At 37.9% G+C, this 26266-nt stretch overlaps 1 long non-coding RNA gene across 3 annotated transcripts in view; it reads left to right on the plus strand.

Annotated features, from left to right (window-relative positions):
- LOC144324709 (uncharacterized) overlaps window positions 1–25872 on the plus strand; it is a 130617-nt gene extending 104745 nt beyond the window's left edge. For all 3 annotated transcript variants that reach the window (XR_013390141.1, XR_013390139.1, XR_013390140.1), the window contains exon 5: window positions 25789–25872. This is a non-coding gene — a long non-coding RNA (uncharacterized LOC144324709). The remainder of the gene's footprint in view (window positions 1–25788) is intronic.
- The last annotated feature ends 394 nt before the right edge of the window (window positions 25873–26266 follow it).

Raw genomic sequence — 26266 nt, forward strand, 5'->3', positions numbered from 1 at the left:
GCTACTAGACTGATCTGAAACTGCCTCCAGAATATGTTGATTATGAGAACTGCTCAGGGTCTTATGGAAGCCAAAATAGCTTCCATAATAGCTTATGGAGCTCATAATAGCTCATGATAGACCACTATGCTCCTGTTATTGTTCATGTATTAAAGGTTTCCCATTGGTCGGGGCCAAGCTTAAGTGTCTTGTCATTCCCCCACATGCACTGCAGGGCTGTGCTCATAGAATGATCATTCATTCACTCAGTCATTCATTCATCAAATGTTTCCTGAGCACTGACCTTGTCAGGCAGCAACTCTGTAGTAGATGAGCTTAAGAAGCCATATTGGGAGGACAGTAGGAGCCAAGTGGGAAGGGACAGAGTCTCACTGACGTCCTTGTTTCTACAATGGCAGTGAGTAGACTGGGAGTAATTATAGGAAATACAGCATCCTGGACAAACCACATGCAGATTCATGAGAATTCTGGGTGGTTGAGTTTCTGCCTGGCTAGGGGGTCAGGGGTGGGTCATTGATAATATTTCCTGAGGCTTGCCTCTTTCTCACACAGACCACTTTGTTTTCTGTTTTATTAAAGATAGGACATATGCCAAGAAGGGAAGCAAGCTTTAAGTACAGCTCAGAATAGAAACTGAGATCTATACTTGGCTGAAAGCCACTCTTGCTGCTCTTCCTCTGGGCATCTCTCTCATTGGCTGGGCTTCCTGTCCGCCAGGGCACGCTCAAGGTTACTGCTCTCAGGTTCACCACTTGTGTACTGTCTGAGTGTGCAGTAGAAGAATTAAGTGCATGCTCCCCTTCCATCCTACCCTCCCACACGATAGTGTCCTCTAAGTTAATGTTTTCTTAAACAGTTTTGAAATGTGGGGTTTCAGAGGAAACAAACACACAAGCAAACAAAACCATAATTCCATACCTGGATGTAGATTTTGCTGACTTTGTGATGAGGCACTCTCATACCACTATTTTATTTTCCATATAACAACACTATCAGGCAGGTAGGGAATTGGCAGCCATTTCCATGCCACCCTGTTGTGCTCAAGCACTGCACTGTACAGGAACATTCTCTTGTTATTTCACATGCAGTAGTTTGTCCTTTATCTGCAGTTTTGATTTCTGATGCTTCAGTTACCCTCAGTAACCTTTTTTTTTTTTTAATTTAAAACATATTTTATTATATATTTAGGTGACTCTTGATTTCTTGCCATTCATTTGAATTTTATTCTTAAATGTCAGGATTGTGTGGGTTTTTTTAACTTTTATTTTAATTTCAGTTAGCGCACAGTGTTATATTAGTTTCAGGTGTACAATATAGTGATTCAACAATTCCACGCATCACCCTGCACTCCTCATAACAAGTGCCCTCCTTCATTGCCATCACCTATTTCACCCATCCCCCAACCACCTCCCATCTGGTGACCATCAGCTTGTTCTCTACATTTAAGAATCTGTTTCTTTTTTGTCTTTCTCTATATTTTTCCTTTGCTTGTTTGTTTTGGTTCTTAAATTCTATATGAGTGAAATCATATGGTATTTTTTTCTCTGACTTATTTTACTTAGCATTATACTCTCTAGATCCATCTATGTTGTTGCAAATGGCAAGGTTTCATTCTTTTCTATGACTGAGCTATTAGACTGATCTGAAACTGCCTCCAGATTATACTGATTATAAGAACTGCTCAGGGTCTTATGGAATCCAAGCCATATTAGCTCATGATAAACCACCATGCTCCTTTTATTGTTCATGTATTAAGGGTTTCTCATAGGTCGGGGCCAAGCTTAAGTGCTTCATCATTCCCCCACATGTAGTGTGGGGCTGTGCTCATAGAATGATCATTCATGCACTCGGTCATTCCTTCATCAAATTTTTGTATATATGTTTATATCTCACATCTCCTTTATCACATTCATCAATTGATGACACTTGGGCTGCTTTCATAATTTGGCTATTGTAAATAATTTTGCAATAAACATAGGGGTATATGTATACCTGTAGCATTTTTGTATTCTTTGCATAAATACCCAGTAGTGCAGTTGCTAGATCTTAGGGTAGTTCTGTTTTTAACTTTTTGTGGAATCTCCATACTATTTTCCACATTGGCTGCAGCAGTCTGCATTCCCACCAATGATACATAAGTGTTCCTTTTACTCTACATCGTTAGCAACACCTGTTGTTTCTTGTGGTTGTTGATTTTAGCCATTTTGACAGATACAAGGTGATATCTCATTGTAGTTTTGATTTGCATTTGCCTGATGATGAATGATGTTGAGCGTCTTTTCATATGCCTGTTGGCCATCTGTATGTCTTGTTTGTAGAAATGTCTGTTCATGTCTTCTACCCATTTTTAAATTGGTAAATTTTTTGGTTTTTGGGTATTGAGTTTGATAAATTCTTTATATATTTTAGATCTTAACCCTTTTATCAGATGTGTCATTTGCAAATATCTTCTCCTGTTCTGTAGATTGCCTTTAAGTTTTGTTGATTGTTTCCTTCCTGGGCAGAAACTTTTTGCTTTGATAAAGGCCCAATAGTTTATTTTTGCTTTTGTTTCCTTGCCTTGGGAGACTTATCTAGGAAGAAGTTGCTATTCCTGGGAAGTTACTTCCTGTGTTTGCTTCTAGTACTTTTATGCTTTCAAGTCTCACATTTAGGTCTTTAATACATTTTGAATGTATTGTTGTATATGGTATAAGAAAATGGTCCAGTTTCCTCCTTTTGCACCTTGCTGTACAATTTTCTCAGCACTGTTTTTTGAAAAGACTGTCTTTCTTTTTTCCTTTGGATAGTCATTCTTGCTTTGTTGAAGATTAATTGACCATATAATTGTGGAATTATTTCTTAGTTTCCTATTCTATTCCATAGGTCTATGTGTCTATTTTTTTTTTTTGCCAGTACCATACTATTTAATTATTACAACTTTGTAATATAACTTGAAGTCTGGAATTGTGATGCCTCCAGCTTTGCTTTTCTTTTTCAAGATTGCTTTGGCTATTTGGGGTCTTTTGTGGTTCTATACAAATTTTAAGGTTGTTTATTCTAGTTCTTGAAAAATGCTGTTGGTATTTTGATAGAGATAGCTTCGGTAATATAAACTTTTTAACAATATTTTTCATCCAATCCATGAGCATGGAATGTCCATTTCTTTGTCTTATCTTTAATTTCTTTCATCAGTATTTTATAGTTTTTAGAGTATAAGGTCTTTCACTTTTTTGGTTAGGTTTAATTCCTAGGTATCTTATTATTTTTCATGCAATTATAAATGGAGTTGTTTTCTTAATTCTTCTATCTGCTACTTCATTATTGATGTTTAGAAATGCAATAGATATCTGTACATTGATTTTGTATCCTATGGCTTTATTGACTTCATTTATTAATTCTAGCAATTTTTTTTTTTTAATTCTAGCAATTTTTTGGTGGAGTCTTGGTTGGATTTTCTCTATATAGTATCATGTCATCTGCAAATAGTGAAAGTTTTACTTCTTCCTTACCAGTTTTGATGCCTTTTATTTCTTTTTGTCATCTGTTTGCTGTGGTTAGGACTTCTAGTACTACGTTGACTAAAAATGGTGAGAGTGGACATCCTTGTCTTGTTCCTGACCATAGAAAAGCTCTGTTTTTTCTCATTAAGGATGATGTTAGCTATGGGTTTTTCATATGTGGCCTTTATTATGTTGGCTATATTCCCTCTAAAGCTACTTTATTGAGGGTTTTTATAATGAATAGATGTGTTTTATCAAATGTCTTTTCTGTATATATTGAAATGATCATATGGTTTGTATACTTTCTCTTATTGATGTGATATATCACATATTGAACCACCCTGGTAACCCAGGAAAAAAATTCCACTTGATTATGATGACTTTTTAAAAATGTATTGTTGGGTTCGATTTGCTAGTATTTTGTTGAGGATTTTTGCATCTATGTTCATCAGAGATATTGACTAGTTTTCTTTTTTTGTGATGTCTTTATCTGGTTTTGGTATCAGAATCATGTTGGCCACATAGAATGAATTTGGAAGTTTTCCTTACTTTTCTATTTTTTGGAATATTTTGAGAAGAATAGATATTAACTCTTCTTTAGTTGATTGGTAGAATTCACCTATGGAGCCATCTGGTCTTGGACTTTAGTTTGTTGGGAGTTTTTTGATTATGATTCAATTTCTTTGCTCATTATTGATCTGTTCAAATTTTCTATTTCTTCTTGTTTCAGTTTTGACAGTTTATACATTTCTAGGAATTTATCTATTTCTTCTAAGTTGTCCAATTTTTTGCCATATACTTTTTCATGATATTCTTTTATAATTGTTTATATTTCTGTGGTGTTACTTCTCTCTCATTTATGATTTTATTTATTGAGTACTTTCTCTCTTTTTTTTTTTTTTCCTTGAGTATGTCTGGCTAGTGGTATATCCATTCTATTGATTTTTTTCAAAGAACCACCTCCTGGTTTCATTGACATCTATTGTTTTTGTTTGTTTGTTTGTTGTTTGTTTTTAGTTTCTATGTCATATTTTTCTGCCCTAATCTTTGTTATTTCCTTCCTTATGATAGTTTTAAGTTTTGTTTGTTGTTCTTTTTTGAGCTCTTTTAAGTGTAAGGTTAGGTCGTTTATTTAAGATCTTTCTTGCTTCTTGAGGTAGGCCTGTATTATTATAAACTTTCTTTTTAGAAAACTTTTGAGGCAACTCAATGGTATTTGACCACTGTGTTTTCATTTTCATTTTCATTTTTTCCATGAACATTTTTATTTCTTCTTTTATTTTCTGGTTGACTCATTCATCGTTTAATAACATATTATTTAATCTCCATGTATTTATGGTCTTCCCAGATTTTTTTCTTGTGGTTGACTTCTACTTTCACAGTACTGTGGTCAGAAAAGTTGCATGCTATGACTTTAATTTTGAATTGTTAAGGCTGGTTTTGTGAGCTAATATGTGATCTATTCTGGAGAGTGTTCTATTTGCACTGGAAAAGAATGTATATTTTGCTATTTTAGGATGAATGTCCCATTCATCACTTTGAATATATCATGCCACTCCATTCTGGCCTTATCACTCCATTTTGCCAATTTAATTACAATATGACTTGTGGACTTGCTTTTATTGATTTTGTTGAGGTTTTTCTGTGCTTCCTGGATCCAGATATCTGTTTCCTTCTGCAGGTTAAGGAAATTTCCAGCTATTGTTCCTTCAAATAAATTTTCTGCCTCCCTTTTTCTCTCTTCTGTTTCTGGGACTTCTATAATATGAATGTTACTATATTTGATGGAGTCAGTGAGTTCTATCAGTCTACTCAATTTTCCATAATTTTTTTTCCTCTTTTTTGTTTAGCTTTATTATTTTCTATTACTTTGTCTTCTGGATCATTAATTTGTTCCTCTGTTTCTTCTAGCCTGTTGTTCATTGCATCAAACATATTTCTAATCTTGTTTACTGCAGTCTTCATCTCTGATTGGTTCTTTGTTTATCTCTATGTTAAGGGTTTCACTGATATCTTCCATTCTGTTCTCAAGCCCAGTGAATATTCTTTTTTTTTTTTTAATAATTTTTATTTGTTTATTTGACAGAAAGAAAGAGAGCACGAGTAGGGGAGTGGCAGGCTCCCCAGTGAGCAAGGATCTCAATGCAGGGCTCCATCCCAGGACCTGGGATCATGACCTAAACTGAAGGCAAACACATAACTGACTGAGCCACCCAGGTGCCCTCCAGTATTTTTATGATCATTGCTTTAAATACTCCATCAGACATGTTACTTGTATCTGTTTCTCTTAGAACTCTGACCATGACCATGTCCTTTTCTTTCACTTGGGACAAATTTCTCTGTCTTCTTATTCTGTCTGAGTCTCTGTGCCTGTTTCTCTGCATAAGGAAGGTCAGCTGTGTTTCCTTTTCTTGAGGGTAATGGCCTCATAAAGAAGAGGTACCCTGCCATGCAGTGTTCCCTGTTCCCTAGGACTGGGCACTTCCACGAGTGTATGGTGTATGTTCTCTGCTGTTTTGTCCAGGTTGCTTTATCCTTCAGTCCAGTTGCCTACAAAGGCTCTCTTTGCCTTTGTGGGCAGTGTTTGGTCCTTGGCCTGAATGTCATGAGTTTTAACTAGGTTGATCTGGCCTGCTTGTGAAATGAGGCCTGTTGCCACTGCCACTGGAACCAAAGCCCAGTAAAGCTCTTTGGTCAGGAGACATGATGTGGGTGGTATTTGGGGTTGGTCTTCTCTGGGAGGGGGCCTGCTGGGATGGGACTAAAGCAAGTGTGACTGGGATGGATGGTTTCACTGGAGGATGGGGTCTAAGTTTTAGTGTAAGCAAGGTAGGTAGGGAATGTTGGTGCTGCACTAATTTCTGCAGGTGGCTCTGTCCTTATGCAATGAGATGGGGGAGGGAAATGGTGCTTGCCAGTTCTTTGTTCCTGGAGGATGTCTCTCCATGAATACTACCTCTCTTGGACATGCTCCGACGTGAGCAAATAGTCTTCCCACTGTGTGTCCCATGTGCTCTTTAGATCACTATTTCCACACTATATGTCCATGGACTCTTTGCCCTGCTTCCTCTCTAAGAGGAGAGGAAATCCCAATGCCTCCAGGCTCTCCTTGAGCTAAGGCCGCTCACCTTTAAAAGTCTAGGCTTTCAGCCCTGACTGATTACAAGAACTCAGGAAATTCAGCCCCTCTTGCTTTCCAAGCTAATTGCTATGGGGATTTGTTTTCCCCTTGCACTCCTTTGTGTGCTAGTCTATCTCTCACTCTTCTCTGTGACCATGGAATCCTTCCCACTGCAGTGGCCATGATCTGTTTCTCTCCCAAACCATCTTTGGCCCTTCTACATTCTTTGAGATGTGGCCTCTTCTCTATCTTTAGTTGTGGAATTTGTTCTGCCAGTCTTCAGATCAATTTCTGGGGTATTTAGGATGATTTGATAATTATCTACTTGTACCTTTAGGAAGAGGCAAGCCTAGGGTCCTTTTTCTCTGCTGTCATGTTCACCCTCCCTTCCCTTAATAAGCCTTGGTTGGAAGCAGGTGATCCTCCTTCTCATGTATAACCAGAAGCTCAATAGTAGCCTATCCAGGGCTATGTCACAATGCCTACAGCCTTCATCCCATCACCTAGGCATTTTATTATGTCATAGAATCACAGGAAAAAGAAGGGTGAATACAGTATAATAAGTTATTTTGAGAGAAAGAGAGAGACCATATTCACTTAACAATTTTTTACAGTGCATCATTATGACTGCTCTTTTATTACAATAATTGTTGCTAATCTCTTATCATGTCTAATTTAGAAATCAAACTTTATCATAAGTATGTACAGGAAAAAATAGTATATATAACATTCAATACTATCCATGGTTTCAGGCATCCCCTGGGGGTCTTGGAATGTGTCCCCTGCAGATAAGGCAAGCTTTACTCAGAGGTGAAGTAGGTGAAGTCTCAGTAAATAACAGAGTCATGAGTTGAAACTATATTTCCTACTTTCTACCTCAGTTTTCTTGCTAGTACTCCAAGTGCTTTTTAGAATTTTGTTGGAAAGAAGAGAGATGAATGCACTCCCACTGGACCTTGATTTAACAGGCCCAGTAAGAACATAGTATCCTGAAGAGGTCTTGTCAGTCTAGAAAATATTCTGGCAACCTCCCCATTTAAGTGCATTCCTTTCAAATTCCTTCTTTATCATTACTGTACAAATAGTAGAGCTTCTCTTGCGTCTCCTACATGAGGATAATCTATCCTCCTGGATTTCTTAGCTTATTCTCACTCAGCTCCTCATTATCTCCTGTTATTGATTCCTCTATATATAGGAGGGAGAGAAGAGATATTGATTATCTCCTCTCTCCATCCTCTGTTACACTATCTCTCTGGACCTATTATTGTCTGCATTTTATCTTACACAAATCTCTCCCACCTCAAACATTTCTCCACCTAAATCTATTTGCCCCTCCATCTATCACTATATCTCTTTTTTCCCATTCTAGCAAAGATTTGATAGGAATGATACCTACTTTCTCAGTGACTCATCCCTTAGCTATCTATAGCCTGGATTTTGTTCCCAATATTGCATCTTAAGTGGTTTTTCTGAGGTCACTACTGACCCCTGTGTTGGAGGACCCAGTGGGTACTTTCTAGTATTCATATTATCCGATGTCTCTAAAACATCTGACTGTGGACTAGGCTTCTATTTGTCATATTCCTGAAGGTCCCTTGTTTTCAGTTCCTCATACAGCATATCATATAAACTTATTCAACAAACGGTCATTCAATATTAACTGGTTGCCAGGTGCTAATCTAGATCCATGCTTTTTGCCATATTTCATTACCTTGATCTTTAATAATGAGATGAGTGTATATGGGGGTACTTATGCAAGTTCAGAAAGAAATATCAACAAGGAGGATACTTGATGTAATGAGCACTGGGTGTTATGTGCAACTGATGAACCACTAAATTCTACCCCTGAAACTAGTAATACACACTATATGTTAACTGAATTGAATTTAAATTAAAAAATAGTAAAAAAAAAGAAATATCAGCTGGATAATATAAGCCAAGATTTTTGAGGTTGTTTTGTTATAGAAGCTGATTTATATCTTATATTTTATATTTATATGTTGACAGTGGGAAACTTCTGTGAACCTCATCATGAGAATAACATAGTCTACTTAATCACCAAATGGAAGGTTCCTTAGCCCCCACCCTTACATTTCACTCTAGGTTTTTAGCTCTAATATTCATAAGCCCCCTAAGATGACTTTATGTTGGAATGAGAACTGTCATTATATTATATATATGAGAACTGTCTAGGATTACCAGAAAAAGAATATTCAGATCAGAGAATAACTTGAAAATTTGAGGCATCACAATTTCCCATTACTTGGGAGAAAACAGGAGATCTGGGGAAATGGCCTATTTTATAAAGAACCATGCAGTTGTAAACTCCTTGGATTGGAGATTCAAAGAGTGGTTCATAAAACCTGCACTACACCGAAGTGTAGTTGTAATTTGAAGAAAGCTAGGTAATGGATTTTAGATATTTTCTTGTTCATCCTTCTTACCTTGGAAATAAGAAAATTGAAGCATTTCCCTGATGGCAAGTGATGCAGAACATTTTCTCATATGCATGTTGGCCATGTCTATGTCTTCCTCTGTGAGATTTCTGTTCATGTCTTTTGCCCATTTCATGATTGGATTGTTTGTTTCTTTGGTGTCGAGTTTAATAAGTTCTTTATAGATCTTGGAAACTAGCCCTTTATCTGATATGTCATTTGCAAATATCTTCTCCCATTCTGTAGGTTGTCTTTGAGTTTTGTTGACTGTATCCTTTGCTGTGCAAAAGCTTCTTATCTTGATGAAGTCCCAATAGTTCATTTTTGCTTTTGTTTCTTTTGCCTTCGTGGATGTATCTTGCAAGAAGTTACTATGGCCGAGTTCAAAAAGGGTGTTGCCTGTGTTCTTCTCTAGGATTTTGATGGAATCTTGTCTCACATTTAGATCTTTCATCCATTTTGAGTTTATCTTTGTGTATGGTGAAAGAGAGTGGTCTAGTTTCATTCTTCTGCATGTGGATGTCCAATTTTCCCAGCACCATTTGTTGAAGAGACTGTCTTTCTTCCAATGGATAGTCTTTCCTCCTTTATCGAATATTAGTTGCCCATAAAGTTCAGGGTCCACTTCTGGATTCTCTATTCTGTTCCACTGATCTGTGTGTCTGTTTTTGTGCCAGTACCACACTGTCTTGATGACCACAGCTTTGTAGTACAACCTGAAATCTGGCATTGTGATGCCCCCAGATATGGTTTTCTTTTTTAAAATTCCCCTGGCTATTCGGGGTCTTTTCTGATTCCACACAAATCTTAAAATAATTTGTTCTAACTCTCTGAAGAAAGTCCATGGTATTTTGATAGGGATTGCATTAAACGTGTATATTGCCCTGGGTAACATTGACATTTTCACAATATTAATTCTGCCAATCCATGAGCATGGAATATTTTTCCATCTGTTTGTGTCTTCCTCAATTTCTTTCAGAAGTGTTCTATAGTTTTGAGGGTATAGATCCTTTACCTCTTTGGTTAGGTTTATTCCTAGGTATCTTATGCTTTTGGGTGCAATTGTAAATGGGATTGACTCCTTAATTTCTCTTTCTTCAGTCTCATTGTTAGTGTATAGAAATGCCACTGACTTCTGGGCATTGATTTTGTATCCTGCCACGCTACCGAATTGCTGTATGAGTTCTAGCAATCTTGGGGTGGAGACTTTTGGGTTTTCTATGTAGAGTATCATGTCATCGGCGAAGAGGGAGAGTTTGGCTTCTTCTTTGCCAATTTGAATGCCTTTAATGTCTTTTTGTTGTTGTTGTTGGGAAATACAAATCAAAACTACAATGAGATACCACCTCACACCAGTGAGAATGGGGAAAATTAACAAGACAGGAAACAACAAATGTTGGAGAGGATGCGGAGAAAAGGGAACCCTCTTACACTGTTGGTGGGAATGTGAACTGGTGCAGCCACTCTGGAAAACTGTGTGGAGGTTCCTCAAACAGTTAAAAATATACCTGCCCTACGACCCAGCAATTGCACTGTTGGGGATTTACCCCAAAGATACAAATGCAATGAAACGCCGGGACACCTGCACCCCGATGTTTCTAGCAGCAATGGCCACGATAGCCAAACTGTGGAAGGAGCCTCGGTGTCCAACGAAAGACGAATGGATAAAGAAGATGTGGTTTATGTATACAATGGAATATTACTCAGCTATTAGAAATGACAAATACCCACCATTTGCTTCAACGTGGATGGAACTGGAGGGTATTATGCTGAGTGAAGTAAGTCAGTCGGAGAAGGACAAACATTATATGTTCTCATTCATTTGGGGAATATAAATAATAGTGAAAGGGAATATAAGGGAAGGGAGAAGAAATGTGTGGGAAATATCAGAAAGGGAGACAGAACGTAAAGACTGCTAACTCTGGGAAACGAACTAGGGGTGGTAGAAGGGGAGGAGGGCGGGGGGTGGGAGTGAATGGGTGACGGGCACTGGGTGTTATTCTGTATGTTAGTAAATTGAACACCAATAAAAAATAAATTAAAAAAAATAAAAATAAAAATAAAGAAAATTGAAGCATAGATTTACTTATCCATAGCCAAACAGAACTTGTGGTCAGAGTTGGCCTCAAAGTTCAGCACTGCTATATGGAAAGGAGACTGAATGTTCAAACTGGGATGATGTCCCCCTCTGTGCTTCCACAGTATGTATCTCACTGAATTGTAAACACCTGTTTGCTTTCTAGTTTTCTCTATTCATCAGTGGTCTCTTTGAAAGTAGACCTTTGTCTGATTTAAATATGTATCCCAAGCATCTATCACAATAAATAAATAAGCATCTATTATGTATATGGCATGATACATAGTGTGTTGGGTGCTTAGTATACTTAGATGTAAAAAAAAGATTTAGGCATTAGAATAGACCTATAATATGTCATTTAATTAATTGAGCCCACATATTATTTGAACATTTATCATAGGCCAGGCATTAGGTTAGGAGCTGTTATTCATTGGTGAATAAGACAGAAATGATTTCTGCCCAAAGGGAACTTAAAATGTGGTAAAAGATGTTAAGTAAATAAACACTCCAAAAACCAGATAATTTCAACCAAGAATAAGTGTGAAGAAAGAAAATAACGTATAAAGTTCTGAGAGAGAGGATATCAGAGTTGATGGCATATGGTTTACATGGTGACTTCAGGAGGGACCGCTGTCTGAGGGAGAGCACTTGAGCTGAGACCTGGGTGATGAGGAAGATTGATCAATGTCAGTGAGAAGAACATCTCCCCCAGAGGCTCTGACAGTACATGTGGTGGCCGTGACACAGAAAAGAACATGATGGAGTGATCTTGCTAAAGGGTACTGAGCTAAAAGGAGAGACGTACAAGGTGAAGTGGGAAAGATGGGTGGGGCCAGATCATGATAGTAATGATAAGGGGTTTGAGTTTTACTCAATGTGTAATCCCATTTTTAAAAATAACTTTTTTATTTTTGGAACATTTTTAGTTTTCAAGAATTACTTAGAAGATAGTATGGAGTCTCATATATACCACATCTAATTTCTCTATTGTTAGCATCTTACCTAGTGAAGTGTATTTGTCACAAATAAGGAATCAACATGGATACCTTATTATTAACTAAAGTCCCATACTTTAGTTCAGATTTTTTTAGCCTTCCTCTAATGTTCTTTTTCTGTTTTATTATCCCATTCAGGACACTACAATTTGTCATCATATCTCCTTAGATTCCTCTTGGCTGTGACAGTTTCTCAGACCTGTGTCTGATTATGTTTCTATCCCAAGTATCTAGCATAAGATGCATAACATGCTAGGATACAGTAAATTTATTGAACTAGAAATACAGACACTAATCTCTTGCTCTCTCATCTTAACCCTCCAAACTATGCGCATATGGCCTGGGGGGTTGAAAATTTTTCTGCATGTTGTTTTTCATTAACATGGGGCACCGATGATCCTGGACATAGATCTATACCCACTGCTCTGGGGAGCCTATTTCATTGGCTGCTAAGGGCTGCCTTTGTGATACCTTCTTTGGAAATTCCTACTTATATAGACAGATAAATAAATGATTGATAGTTTTTGAATTTTAGAAAAATTCTATTTAGTTTCTGCCTTAGTGCCAGGGGTACTGGGGTTCTGTGATAAACATCACTTTAATTTGCCCTGCTTGCTTTGGTTCATATCTCTATTTTTTCATATCTTTCATCTCCCCTCTTCATGTCTTCCTCCCATTAGCGGGAGCTGAGGAAGTGTAGGCCAGGGCTTCCTTTACTTCGAACCATGATGATTGACTTTTTCAAGATGTTTGGTTCTAGAAATCTAAGAAACTTCTACTTGCTTCCAGTTATAGAAGAAGTAGGAACCCTGGAATACTTCTGCACCTTTCTTACCTCATTTGCTTTGGCTTCTGATCATGTTGGCCTGAGAGAACATGCAGACAGACCACTTCTTACTTTTTATTTTCAAGTTCTCCTTTACTTTCTACACCAACAAGGGATTCAGGCTGCCTGAGTGGTAAACAAATATGTCTCAAAAGTAGTCAATGCTGTTTGCCAAAATACATTTTTTAACTCAAATTTTGATTACCAGCATAGCACTTCCTTCATCTCTTTTTCATCTCCCACTTCCCTGAAAGGCTTTTCTTCACAAGGATGACGGAGGATTGATTATAAGCTTTGTGAGCATAGGGCAGGGCAGGACCTTTCCTCATATAAATGTGCTTCCTTCATGGTCTTGCCAATCAGCCAATATTTATTGAATCTAATACAAAAATTCTACACAAATTAGCCCTGTTACCTTATAGACATACCTTGTATAAATTTATGTTCAGCTAACCAAGTGTCCCATAGTTATTTGCTTCCTGTGGAGGGAGTGGAGAAAGAACATATATCTGTGTTATGAAAGACTTAGTTAAGTAGCAGGACCCAACTAACTAGAACCATTGCTTTAAGTTCTATGTTTAGGAGAGAATAAAGAAGGAAAAGAAAAATAGGCCGAATGAAGGAAATCAGGGATTTAGTAATTAAGAAGTACCCAAAGCCTTCTGACACACGACGAAAACCTAATCTGTATTTAGCCTAATTCTCTATTCAATACTGACAAGAGTGAGATCCCATGGTCTGATAGGGTCATCGCTTAGAAAAGAATTCCATGCTACTTGTCTACCTGTCCTTACAAAGGCAGATCTGTAGAGTCACTTACAGTAATTTTTCCAGTAATTTTTGGCAGCAAGGATTGAAGTAAGAGAAGAGTATGGTATGGTATAGAGGTGGATATTAGGAATCTAAGGTCGGAGTTCAAGTCCTACCTTTGTCTGTTATTCAGAGTATTAGATTGAGCGAGTTAGCTGATTTTTCTGATTTTGCTTTTTTCACTTATGCAATGTATTATGGTGCTGTGAGAATTGAATGAAATGTTATATATGGTGTGATATGTAAAATCCTTGGCATAGAATAGGAACTTAATGAATGTTAGCTTCTATTACAAGCTATTGTAACAATATGAGTTTGCTGATTGAACTGTTATTATCCAGAATGTTTTACCGTAACCATTTCAGGACTACATTATTAAAACTTGAATGTACCTCTGTGTGTGTGTGTGTGTGTGTGTGTGTGTGTGTGTGTGAATATAGCAAAATCATAGTCTTCTGAAGCTGTCTTTTAGTAGCAACATCTCATTTGAATACAGTCAAGGACCATGAACCATGTAGAAACAACCTCTGAAAAGACACAGAAGATGTTACAAAATTCATGGACTAGATAAGGTGTAAGTATTTCCCTTAGATTAGAACCTCTCTGATGCTCATTCACTTGTGTGAGAGAACAAAGGTGGCTTCCTAGGCATCTTTTCAAAAGATTTATTTTTCTTATTTATTTTTATGTTTAAAATTTGATAGGTTTAATTTTTTCAGCTTTATGGAAGTATGATTGACAAATAAAAATTGTGTATATTTAGGGAGTATACATGTGATGTTTTGGTATATGTATATGCTGTGAAATGATTAGCATAATAAAGCTAGTTAGTATATCCATCACCTCATGTAGTTATCAAGGTTTTCCATTTCTCTGTGTGAGCTAAAGAACACTTGAGATCTCCTCTTCTTAGCAAATTTGAAGTATACAATACATTATTAACTATAGTCAAATCTCCAAAACTGATCAAACTTCTTCATCTCATACCTGAAAGTTTGTACCCTTTGGTCAATATCATTCCTTTGCCCCCATAATCCAGCCTCTGATAACCACCATTCTACTTTATGTTACTATGACTTTGACATTTTTTCTTCAGATTCTATATATAGGGGAGATCATGCTCATCTTTTTCTTCTCTATAGCATTGCCTACGTTTCCTGGCATATAGTTTGACCTCTGTATAGCTGTTGAATTCAATTGTAGCTAGGGGTTTGGTTTCCTCTAGCAAAATGGAAACAGGAAATAGAAGGAAATATGCAATTTGTATAAGCAGATGCATTGACAGCAATGAAAAGTGAGAACTAATAGTTTTAAGACACAAGTATGTGTAGAGCCACTTTTTAAAATTAAATTTTTGTTATTTACATATAATGCAATATTGATTTCTGGAGTAGAATTCAGTTATTTCATCACTCATATATAATACACAGTGCTCATCACAAGTGCCCTTCTAAATATCTATCACTCATCTAGCCCATCTTCGCCCACCTCACTCCACCAACACTCAATTTGTTCTCTATCATTAAAAGTCACTTATAGGTTGTTTACCTCTCTCCTTTTCTTCCTTGCCCCTTACTATATGTTCATCTGTTTCTCTTCTTAAATTTCACATATGAGTGAAATCATATGGTATTTGTCTTTTTCTGACTGACTTATTTCACCTAGCATAGTACACTCTAGCTCCATCCACTATGGAGAGAGCCCAAATGTCTATCAACTGATGAATCGATAAAGAAGATATAAGATACACACAGACACACACACACACACACACACACACACACACTAGAATATTATTCAGCCATCAAAAAAGAATGAAATCTTGCCATTTTCTGTGACATGGATGGAGTGAGAGATATTTAATTTAGGGGTGAATACTATCATTTGCTATAGCAGGTTGGGGACATCAGCAGTGGACAGTACCCCCCATACTTAATATTCCTAATAAAAATCCTCATTTCATATAAAAAAGCTAAATCATGTGAATTCTTTGGAAAAGTTATATCTCAAATATCTTTACTAAAACCTTTTATATACATATATGCTGAATTTCTCTGGGACTCACAAACTTGGGTGGGGCATGAGAAGTCACAGAAATAGGCACTGAAATTTCACAGGCCTTTAGATAAATCTATATAATATTGTACCTCTGGCTCACTAAAATATTGCTATCATGGAATTGCATTTGCATTTGGCTATCATGGAATTTTTTTGGGCCGTCGCTATTGCTTTGTTGTGCCCCATGGTCTCCATAGGTCTCCAGAGGTCTCTGGGCACAATCAACTCCAGTGGGCATAGTGTGGTATCATAGTTTCTATCAAGGACTTCACTGGTATCACTTGAGCCTTCCAGGTATGAAAGTTTCTCTGTGATATGTGATATAAGATGCCCATCTTACCCAGTGTTACAGGAATACCCATGGGTCCCAATATTGTACAGAATTTTAGTGACAAAGCTGTTTCAGATTTTACCTACAGCTACTCTGTTCCTTAAAGGCTTTAGATCTGAGACCAGTAAGAACTGGGCCAGATGACATATCCTAGAGCTAGTTAACTTGTCATATTCAAATCAAAGTTTCCCCTTGATGACTCAGGATTTACTTACTGACTCAATCTCAGAAAGTCTTTTTCCTTCCTTTAGGATTAATGTCAGAAATTTCCTAATTTTTCATGTAAATAGCTGTCTCAATTCCTGCCCCATAGGTTTACTGATACAGAGATATATATGTCCTCCCTCCTTCCTTATTTCCTTCCTTCTCTCCTTCCTTCCCTCACTCCTTGCTTTCTTCCTTCCTTTCCTTCAACAAATATTTCACCAGATTCCAAACACTATTTAGATGGTAGAATCATAGCAATTAACAGAAAGGACAATATCCTATCCTTCATTATGTGGGAGATACATAATGGAAAGCAATCGAACATGTGGGGATACCGTTTAGTTAATATGGTCACAAAGGCTTGGATTAGTTGCCAATGCAGCAGAAATGTGAATAAGGAAAAGAGGTAGTATAATTAATATTTTAAGGAAGGCGATTCTTCTTCAAAGGAGCAGTAAATTCCAGGGCTCTGAGGGAGGGAGTATGCCTGGTCTGTTTGAGGGATAGAAGAAAGGCCAGATTGATTGGAATAGAGGTAGTGAAATAGAGAGAGAGACAGGAAAAGAGATCTCAGGGTTACTCAGGATAACAACTCAAGTAGAGCCATTCATTCATTGATATGATTTTAAATAAATATGTATAGATAAAGAAACTTTGTGGGGTCTTGAGTAGAGGATTCAAATAGTCTCATCTAAAAGGATCACTCTTGCTGCTGTATGAAGATTGGATTATAAGAAAGCAACTGTGGAAGCCTCAAAGGGACTAGTTACCTGTGAATAACCTATTACAGCAGTCCAGGTGAGAGATTATGGAAGTTTGAATTGGATGACAGAAGTGGATAGGGGTGAGAAGTGGCCCATTTTTGGATATTACTTAAAAGTCTAGTAACCAAATACTAAATTATTTAAAGAACAAATGATTTAAGTAACATAAAAGAAAGTTAGGATTGAAGGGCGATTTCACTATTGGTCATAGAGATCTCTGCGGGTTATAATCCCCATTTACAGAAATAGGGGATGTTGGAGAGTACCAGGGTGGAGCAGATGGAGTCCAGGCTTTGGGCCGAGAGAGTTGAGCTTAAGGTATTTGTTAGATATTCAAATTGAGTGGCTGTATTTATTTGCCAAGGCTACTGTAGCAAAGTACCTCAAACTGGGTGCTGAAATAATAGGAATTGATGGTTGTGGAGGCGAGATGTCTAAGATCAAAGAACCAGCAGGTTTGGTTCTTTCTAATGTTTAAGAAGGAAGGATCTATAGATGATTGTCTTCTCTCTATGCTTCCTTGTGTCATCTTCCTTATGTGCATAACTGTGTCCAGATTTTTTCTTCTTATAAGGACACCAGTCATACTGGATTAGGACCCTCCCTACTAACCTCATTTTAATTTAATTATGTTTACAAGGACCTTCTCTCCAACTAAGGTTGCATTCTGAGGTAATAGCTAAGAATTTCAAATATGATTTTTGAGTGGACATAATTCAGCCCATAACATGACACACTTAGGGGAAAAGGTTGGAGATGAAACGTGTATTTGCTGTTATCTGCACATAATTGATATTCAAAGCTACAAGGCTGCCTGAGATCACTCTCTGGGATGAGTGGAGATAGGATGTCTTCAGATGCTTTGCATTTAGAGGTAGGTGATTCTTACTCAGGTTCACTGTGAATCTTCTGTTACATAAATTTTCATAAATATAAGCCCATTTAAATTATGAGTCTGTGATGTCCTGGGTCATGCAGTGTTCTAGCCAATGGCTTCTACTTTCAGAGGAGAAGATTAAAGCAGAAACTTTGTATACAGAGTATAGGTTCTGGTGGACTCTGACACCAGTGGCTGTTGTTGTCTTTAAAGAGCTGACATCTGGGCAGTTTTTAACATTTTCCTGGAAGTACTTAAAATGGATTTTAAAGCACACTATGGAACTTTGCTTGATGGAATAATAGCCTTGATAGAAAAGGAAATAGGAGACCGGCTTCAGTTGTGTAACTCCCACAATGTCTTGGAAATGAACTCAAAAACACAGCCATTTTCTTTTCATCTGTTGTTACTTAGCGACACATAACAGACCACTTTGCTTGTTTTGAGACTTCAGAGTGACTATGAGCCATGGTTTGGCCATCTGTATTTCTAGAAAGGTGGTCTCTGTTCATCTGGTCAGCATATACTTATAGAGTGCCCTTGGCGGCAGATTGTGATACTGGGCAAGTTGACCACAAGTCTGGCCTAAGATGAAATAGGTAGTGATTTTGTTTTCTGGGATAATTCTCCATGCAGACAGCATGCTACAGTAGCAACAGCATGAAACTGAGGCTTGAATCCTCTCATGCACTCTGACTCCCATGCAGTGCGTGCCCATGGACTAGTCATTTCTTCTTAGATTTTATAGAGTCTGAAGACTTAAAAATAAATTACATCCAATTTCTTTTAAAGATTTATTTACTTTGAGGGGGAGAGGGAGGGAGAGAATCTTCAAGTAGACTCTGTGCTAAGGAGCCAGATGCAGGGGTCAATCTCACCACTCACGAGATCATGACCTGAGCTGAAACCAAGAGTTGGATGCTTCACTGACTGAGCCCCCCAGGAGCTCCTACCTCCAAGTTTTAAAAGCTATTATTGTTTCCAGGGGACCTACACCAACATACTTGGCCTAGTTTTGTGACTTGATGTTGACCGTGGCATGACATTTCAGGTGGGAAGACTAAGAGTGTTAGTGTTAACAAAATAACAAGAACACTTCAAAAACAAATCCCCAACACCCCAAACTTTGCCTCCTGTGTAACATTTTGCTTTTGCTCTCCTACACCTACCTTGTATCTGTGACTTATGTTCCATTAAAATGTGTTTAAAGTGATCTTTTTGAGTGTTAGACTTCAAAGTGCTCAACTTCCTTGAGAAATATATTTAAAAATATTATCTTTGATCTCATCTTCAGACTATTCCTTAGGGCTATTTTTCTCTTATGTAGATCCAGTTGGTCACTTTTTGTTCTCAACACTCTGAGGTATGACCATGTATACAGAGGATGCCCTTAGAGTACCCTTGACTATCAAACCCAGAAATCTCACTGTCAGCTAAGACGATTATCTTCAATGGGTGCTCAGACTGTAAAGTTCCCCTGGATGCTGGTTATATATCCACAATATTGGGTGCATTTTCTGTCAACTATTTTTCTGAATTAGTAACAAATGAGGCATAGGATTATATTCATTTAGTGGCACAGAAAGCCACCCAACTGGTGTCAAACACATCCTTTGCCTTTATTGCAAATACTGAATTGAATTCCCTCTTCTTCACCAGGAGTCTTCATTTGCTGACTCTTTTCTCATGAGGCTATACCTTTTCATTGGCTCTTAAGAGTTAATTAAATTAAAAATTTCAAAAGGCTAGAGCTAGAAGTGAACTTAAAGGTAATTAGACCTGCAAGAAAGTATGTCTAGTGGTAAAGCAAGTTGTTCAACACCACACTGAGATGAGGCAGTGCCAGGACTAGGAGGGGTTTGGGACTCTCAGTGGAGCCTTAGGGGCAGCCTGGGGTATATTCACAGGTTCTACACTGCCTGCCAGTGAGTCCAAATATCTCCCCCCACCAATGAGATTCTTTATTTTTTGATGAAATGAAAATTTCCATTTAAATTGCCCATGTTTTGATATATATTTATAAACCTTGAGAACTAATACTTTAATAACCCTGACACTTTATGACTTTGGGGAGGAAAGATTTCATGTTGAAGTTGAGGTTTCTTTGTGTTCTTTTATTGTTTTGGAGAGTAAAGGACTAGATAGCTTCTGGAGATGATAAAAGCCAGGTTGTTTTCTAAAGGTAAATGAAATCTACTTAGAAATAATAGGAGGGTGGATCTGTTTCATCCTTAAGACTCCATGCCTATAGACTTTCTCTCACAGATGCCTACCTCACAGTGTAGCATTAAAATCTATTTCAAGAAATAGGTGAAGGGAATTAGGAGGTAGAAACTTCCAGTTATAAAATAAGTCATGGCAATGAAAAATACAGCATAGAGAATATGGTCAATAATATTGGAATAATATATGGTGACAGATGGTGACTATTGTGGTAAAGCACTGAGAAATGTATATAATTATTGAATCATGATGTACACCTGAAACTAATATGACATTGCATGTTAACTATACTTTAATAACAAAAAAAGTAAGAAAAGAGATATCTGGGCACTGGCTCTGCTTTCTCTCTGCTGTTTGAAGATATGGCCTTCCTGGTGCTATTTGGTTCAAGAACCAAGAGATCCTGGTGAATATAAAAATAAGTAAATGTAAATATGGAAGAGCACTGATTACCAGTGTAAGCTGCTCAGGAATGGTGATGTGAGCCTGGGTATAAAGGATGAGGTGTAGCAAGAACTTAGCTTCTTTCTCAGTCCCAGGAAGACCTCCTTGTTACTATAGGTAGTAAGTCCTATTGTAAACATGGGGCCAAGGAAGGGCTGTGGACAAGTGGGTGTGCCACATGTGCTCTTGGGTAGACCTGTGGCAACCTTGCTTTGATTAGTCCCAAATTCTTGGCTAAGCAAATTGGGAAATAAGATGTGTGTGTGTTGAAAGGGCTCTTCAGCTAGTTTTTTTCCCTATGTCGTGGCTGCCTTTCCTTTGGTGTAGTCTCCGCTCTGGGTTTATAGCATTCTGATCATTCTGCTTGGTTCTCATTTTCTTGTCTTGGCTGACTTTCACACATTTGATATTCAGGTCCAGCTTTACAGTTTGCTCAATGAGCTCAGAGCCTGCCGTATAAAAGATGCCCCCAATGATAAGAACCATATAACCATTTGTGAACTCATTCTATTTGAATAGATTATATCTGCATTCCTTATTTCACTTCAGACATCCACACGTAATAGGCCTAGCCATAGCATTTTCCTTCCCAAGTGGTTCAGTGGATACTGTGAGCTCCATTTGTGATTTCAGGGTTTTGCTTTAGCCAACTGCATTGAACACCCACTATGTGGTAGGTGTCACTCTATCTAGCCTCTGAGAGATGCAGGATGAACAATCAGGGCATGCTTGATGGCATTTGAGCTGGCTTTTTATGGAGGAGTAAGACCTGAATGGCTGGTGGTGGGGAAGATAAAAGCTCCCAGGGGACCTTGGTCTGGTCTGGTGATGCTGGGAGGAAAGACCAGGAGGAAGTCTCATGCCAAGCTGTGGAGTTCAGGTATCACTAGGGAGGCACCTGCACCCAGATCTGCCCACCCCTAGCATAAGGTCTTTTCTCTTGCTGCCTCCGTAAGCTACTTCCGTATTGTTTCCCTGCTATCACACACTTGAGGCCCTGCCTGTGACAGCTAATTTTTGATGCCTGCCTTCTCAGGAAGTGCCTTGGTTATTTTTAGTGACCAGTCAAAATAGACATCTACTCCTAGGGAAGTATAGAGTGAAAGGTACCCCACCTAGTTCTTTTTCTCCAAAAATGCTTTTTTTTTGTGACAGTAGGAAGAATGAGTAATATATTAATTTCAAATACAACACAAGAAATAACATTTGAAACAGGAACAAAGAATAAATAACTATTAATCACAAGTTAAGCTCTCCTGTTTTCTGTTTAAATGATTTTCCCCCCACTGGATCACAAGGCTCTCATTCTTGCCAGGACTTCCTTTCCCAGGGCAATGTGCATTAATCTTCCTGAATCTGAAGCTGAGCTGGTCGTTGATGCTGTTAAGAACCCTGTATTCTAAAACCTCCCATGATTCACATTTCATGAGGCTTCTTGTTCTGCCTCTTCAGAGAGAATCAGAATTTACCTTTCTGGAGAACTAGCTCTTCCAGAGACAGTGTGGTACAATGGGTAAGGTCAAGGGTGGACACATTTGGTGAGTTTCAGTCTGAGGCTGTCACTTAAGCTAAGTTTTGTGCCAAATTGCTGGGCTCGCTTGTCTTCTTGATGGGCCATGAAGTAATAATATACATATCATAAGACTGTCCCCGGGATTAAAGAGTATGTATAAAGTGCTTATCATAGCTCTTGGCACATTGTAACCATCTAACAAATGCTAGCAAAATTGATTGTTTTTATTTATACCTGACTTCTTCTGCAGGGTGAGGAGGAATCTTTCAAATTTCTGCTATTCCCAGAGGTGCTGGCAAGGAGGTGGAAGGGCTGACTGTCCCCTCCCCGATGACACACTATCCCTAGCCTGGTTCCTAGGGAGAAGTTCGTCTGCTATTCTTCTCATTTTAGACATGAGGAGACTGAAGGTCAGAGAGATTTTATTCCCAATCATTTGTGCCTGGTGTATCATACTCTTCAGCACCAAGTCCCAGTGCTGACTTGTACAGTGTAATTAAATCTACCTGATTTAGTGAATGCTTGTCCCCAATAATCTGCTCTGCAACTATGCCACCGGAACATGAATTCCTTATGCAGTGCTCATCTACAATGCAGCTTCGGGTGATGTTTCCTTCTGATTGGAATTGGGGGCAGGGGGATGCTCTTCTCATTTCCATCCTCCTTTTTTTCATCCATTTTCTCTATCCTTTGTCATCCAAGGGCTTCAACCCACCCTCTACTCTGATCTTTCTTCTCAGGTATTATTAATATTTATTTCTTTGAGATCTCATTCATGAATCAGTCATTTTTATACCTTTTTAAAAATATTTCATTCCATTTTTAGACCTTTTAAAGCTTTAAAACATATATTTTTTAAAAATAAGAGCTAATTAAGGCATACAATTTTTTAATCCAATAAGAAAATGCTTAGCAACATAAAATCCATGAAAACTTGAAAGAGCTGTCATATTAGGGTCTAAATAAATGGTAGATATTTAATATTACATATTATAGAAATTCTAATTTTCATTTCACCAATATTAAAAACTCAGAAGTGTATATGATATTTATAAACAATTGCTATCTACTTGCATTATTGGCTGGAGAGATCTCATGAAAATCTTGCCTTAGGAAATCTATTTAATGTTTAATGGAGGGGGAGAGAGACTAGAGAAAATAGGTGCGTGTGAGGATAGGTATTATGTTTGTCACATGGCTAGTAAGTGGTCAAACTTGGATTTTAATGCAAGTCTGGCTGACTGAGTTCTACGTACATCAAGTCTCTCCATCCTTTCTTTTCTCTAACCCCTTGCAGATTTGCTTTTGAAATTTAAGGCTGGCTTTTAACCAGGAATTTATTTTCAGGCCCAGCTTGTTGGACTAAGCTAAATTTAACTGGCCTATTGTCTCAACTGAGACATTTAGCAGTTTACTTTAAGTATCTGAAGGCTAGTAATAATAATCCAAAATCAACTTCCTTTGAACAACCTTAATTTTCTTGGGATCCTAAATTCTAGATTTTTCTCTATTCAGTGAGAAAAGCTTATTGCCCCTTTAGACCTTGCCCTCTACTGAATGTGCTGGCAGACTCTAAAGACCAAAAATGTTCTCCAGAATAGTTTTGTTTCATGCAACCTAAATGTACCGTGCTGAGACTCATAGTGAGAGAGCGTAGGGAAAACAAGAGAGATTTAGCTTCTGTAAAGATACTGGTCTAAGGCAAGTGTTAAAAGTTTCCATACGTTTAGAGACAAATATCTCCTTTTGGGAAAGAGAACAAATGAGAGGTAATAGGTTATTAGGGAGTAATGTTTGTCGGAGCAAAATTAGAAGTAATGATTGAAGTTACTTGCTTGCACAAGTATTTCTATTTTTCCAGGAGGCCTAGAAAATGTTGACCATGGATAAAGGCTTCCTGTGACTATCTTGCGTTCACTAAAAATAATGAACACAAGATAATGACCATGGAACTGAAGGATGCTTCTCCACTCCCGACCCCTCACCCTTTGGAAGAGTGCCTTTATAAGCCTTGCACACTACCCCTTCAGAGAGCAACATTCCTCTTCTTGTGCACTTCTTTGTATGCAAGTTGTCTCTAATAAGTTCTGCCTGTTTTCTTTCTCTTGAGTCCAGTGTTCAGTTTTATGACAATGAGACTCAAGAACCTGGTCTTGGGGGTTCGGTAACATGAGGAGCTTCAAAACCAACTACAGAAGTCATTCCCTGTTCTCAAGGAGCTTACTGTCTATTGTGACAACAGGATGGTTAACTGTTCTACTTGACATTTATTGAGCACATACTATGTAACAGGCACTCTTCTAATGGGTACAGGTCAGAGAGCCTCTAACCTCAGAAGGATCTTCTAGGTAGGTACTGTTATTACCATCTCAGTTTTGTAGGCTAAGAATCTGAGGTACAGAGGTGTTAACTACCTTGCCTAACATCACCTGGGGAGTGGAATTGCAGCCTGAGAAGACTGGTCCCAGAGACAGCATGCCCAACCCTGTACGGTGCTATGCTGCCTCTCCTTAATTAAGGCCAACCTGCATTCCACAGTGAGTGCATAGTAATTACACTGTCTAGTAAGTGGTGTTGAAAATCTGATTCGGATGAGTTCAGAAGGTGGAAAGCTAAAATAATAATCCTTCCCACCTGCAGAGGTTGTTATGATACAAAAGATTTCTACCTGTTATCTCTTAAATTAATCCATTCCCAGATAGGAACTATTCAAGTAAGAATCCGACAAGTGCACTTACAGCATCCCATCTGGCTTTCTGTGAAAATATGAAGTGATTTAGTGGCTCTTAGTTTAGAGAACCAGGAGTCCAGGCAACTTCAGCTGAGTCTGGGACACATTAAAGTGCCCAGCTGTGTGGTTTCACTGCACTTTGAATTCTGTTTTGGTAAAATGGACACAACACAAGAACATCAAGAAAATAATTAAGTTCATAAATGAAGAAACATTAAAATTATCTAACATAAAATCTTAGAAATATGTACTGTATGTAGCCATTTCCAAGATTTCCAATAGTTTGTCCTCTTTGAAGCTGGAGTGTTAATATTCAATCATTGGGCTCAATTTGTGAATTTTCAGTGTCTTGCAAATTCAAAATATATCCACCATCCTGACCTGCCTTTTCCCTGCCCACTGAGACCTTGTTACGTTAGAAAACTGAGATATAACTCTCCTATTTTCTCCTTATCCTCAAGAGATGCTTCTTCCAAGCCAACTTAATACAGAACAGGATTTATCTTTTCTGAGTCCCAAGTATATCAAATATATTATTCTTCATATAAAAGTGTTCAACGAATTTAAATACAAACTCTATAGCACACGAGACCTTGTGTTTTATGGTCTTCTACACAGCGACTCTCCTTTGGCAGTATTAAACTTTCTCCCCATTGAAAATGGGTCCTGTGTGTTCCATTTCATTTCCAGTCACAGTAATTATATTATTCCATCGAGGCCCATTTCAAATGTAACTTTCTCCCAAAGATTTTTATCATCTCTTCAAATAAACATGATATTTCCCTCCTTTAAACATACATACAAACATGTCACGTTGTATATCTCACTGTTATGGCACCTTTTAATTTTCCTTGTGTTAAGAGTAATCTGTAATTATCTCATCCTTTCTTCTAGATCCTGAACTCCTGAGATCTTGTTCCTCTCTACTTTTTCCTATGGTATTTATCACAAATGGGCTCTCATTAAATATTTGGTAAGATGCTCTCAATTTTGGTTCCTTTTTTTTAAAAAGATTTTTATTTATTTGAGAGAGAGAGAGAGAGAGACAGAGAAAATACAAGCTGGGGTTGGGGGAAGAGGCAGAGGGAGAGGGAGAAGCAGACTCCCCACTGAGCAGGGAGCCCAACCTGGGGCTTGATTCTGGGACCCTGGGATCATGACCTGAGCCAAAGGCAGACACTTAACTGACTGAGCCACCCAGGTGCCCTTCAGTTTTGTTTTCTGAACACTTTATAATGATTTCTGCTTCTGGAAAAGTTTTAAGGTTTAAGATATTTGCCAGTATTTTTGCATTAGACAAGAATTTATGTATGAAACACAAATTCTTCATTTACTATGCTAAGCCAACAGAAAGAAAGGTACATCTATAAAA

Source organism: Canis aureus, chromosome 12, assembly GCF_053574225.1.
Source record: "Canis aureus isolate CA01 chromosome 12, VMU_Caureus_v.1.0, whole genome shotgun sequence".
Classification (NCBI taxonomy): Eukaryota; Metazoa; Chordata; class Mammalia; order Carnivora; family Canidae; genus Canis; species Canis aureus.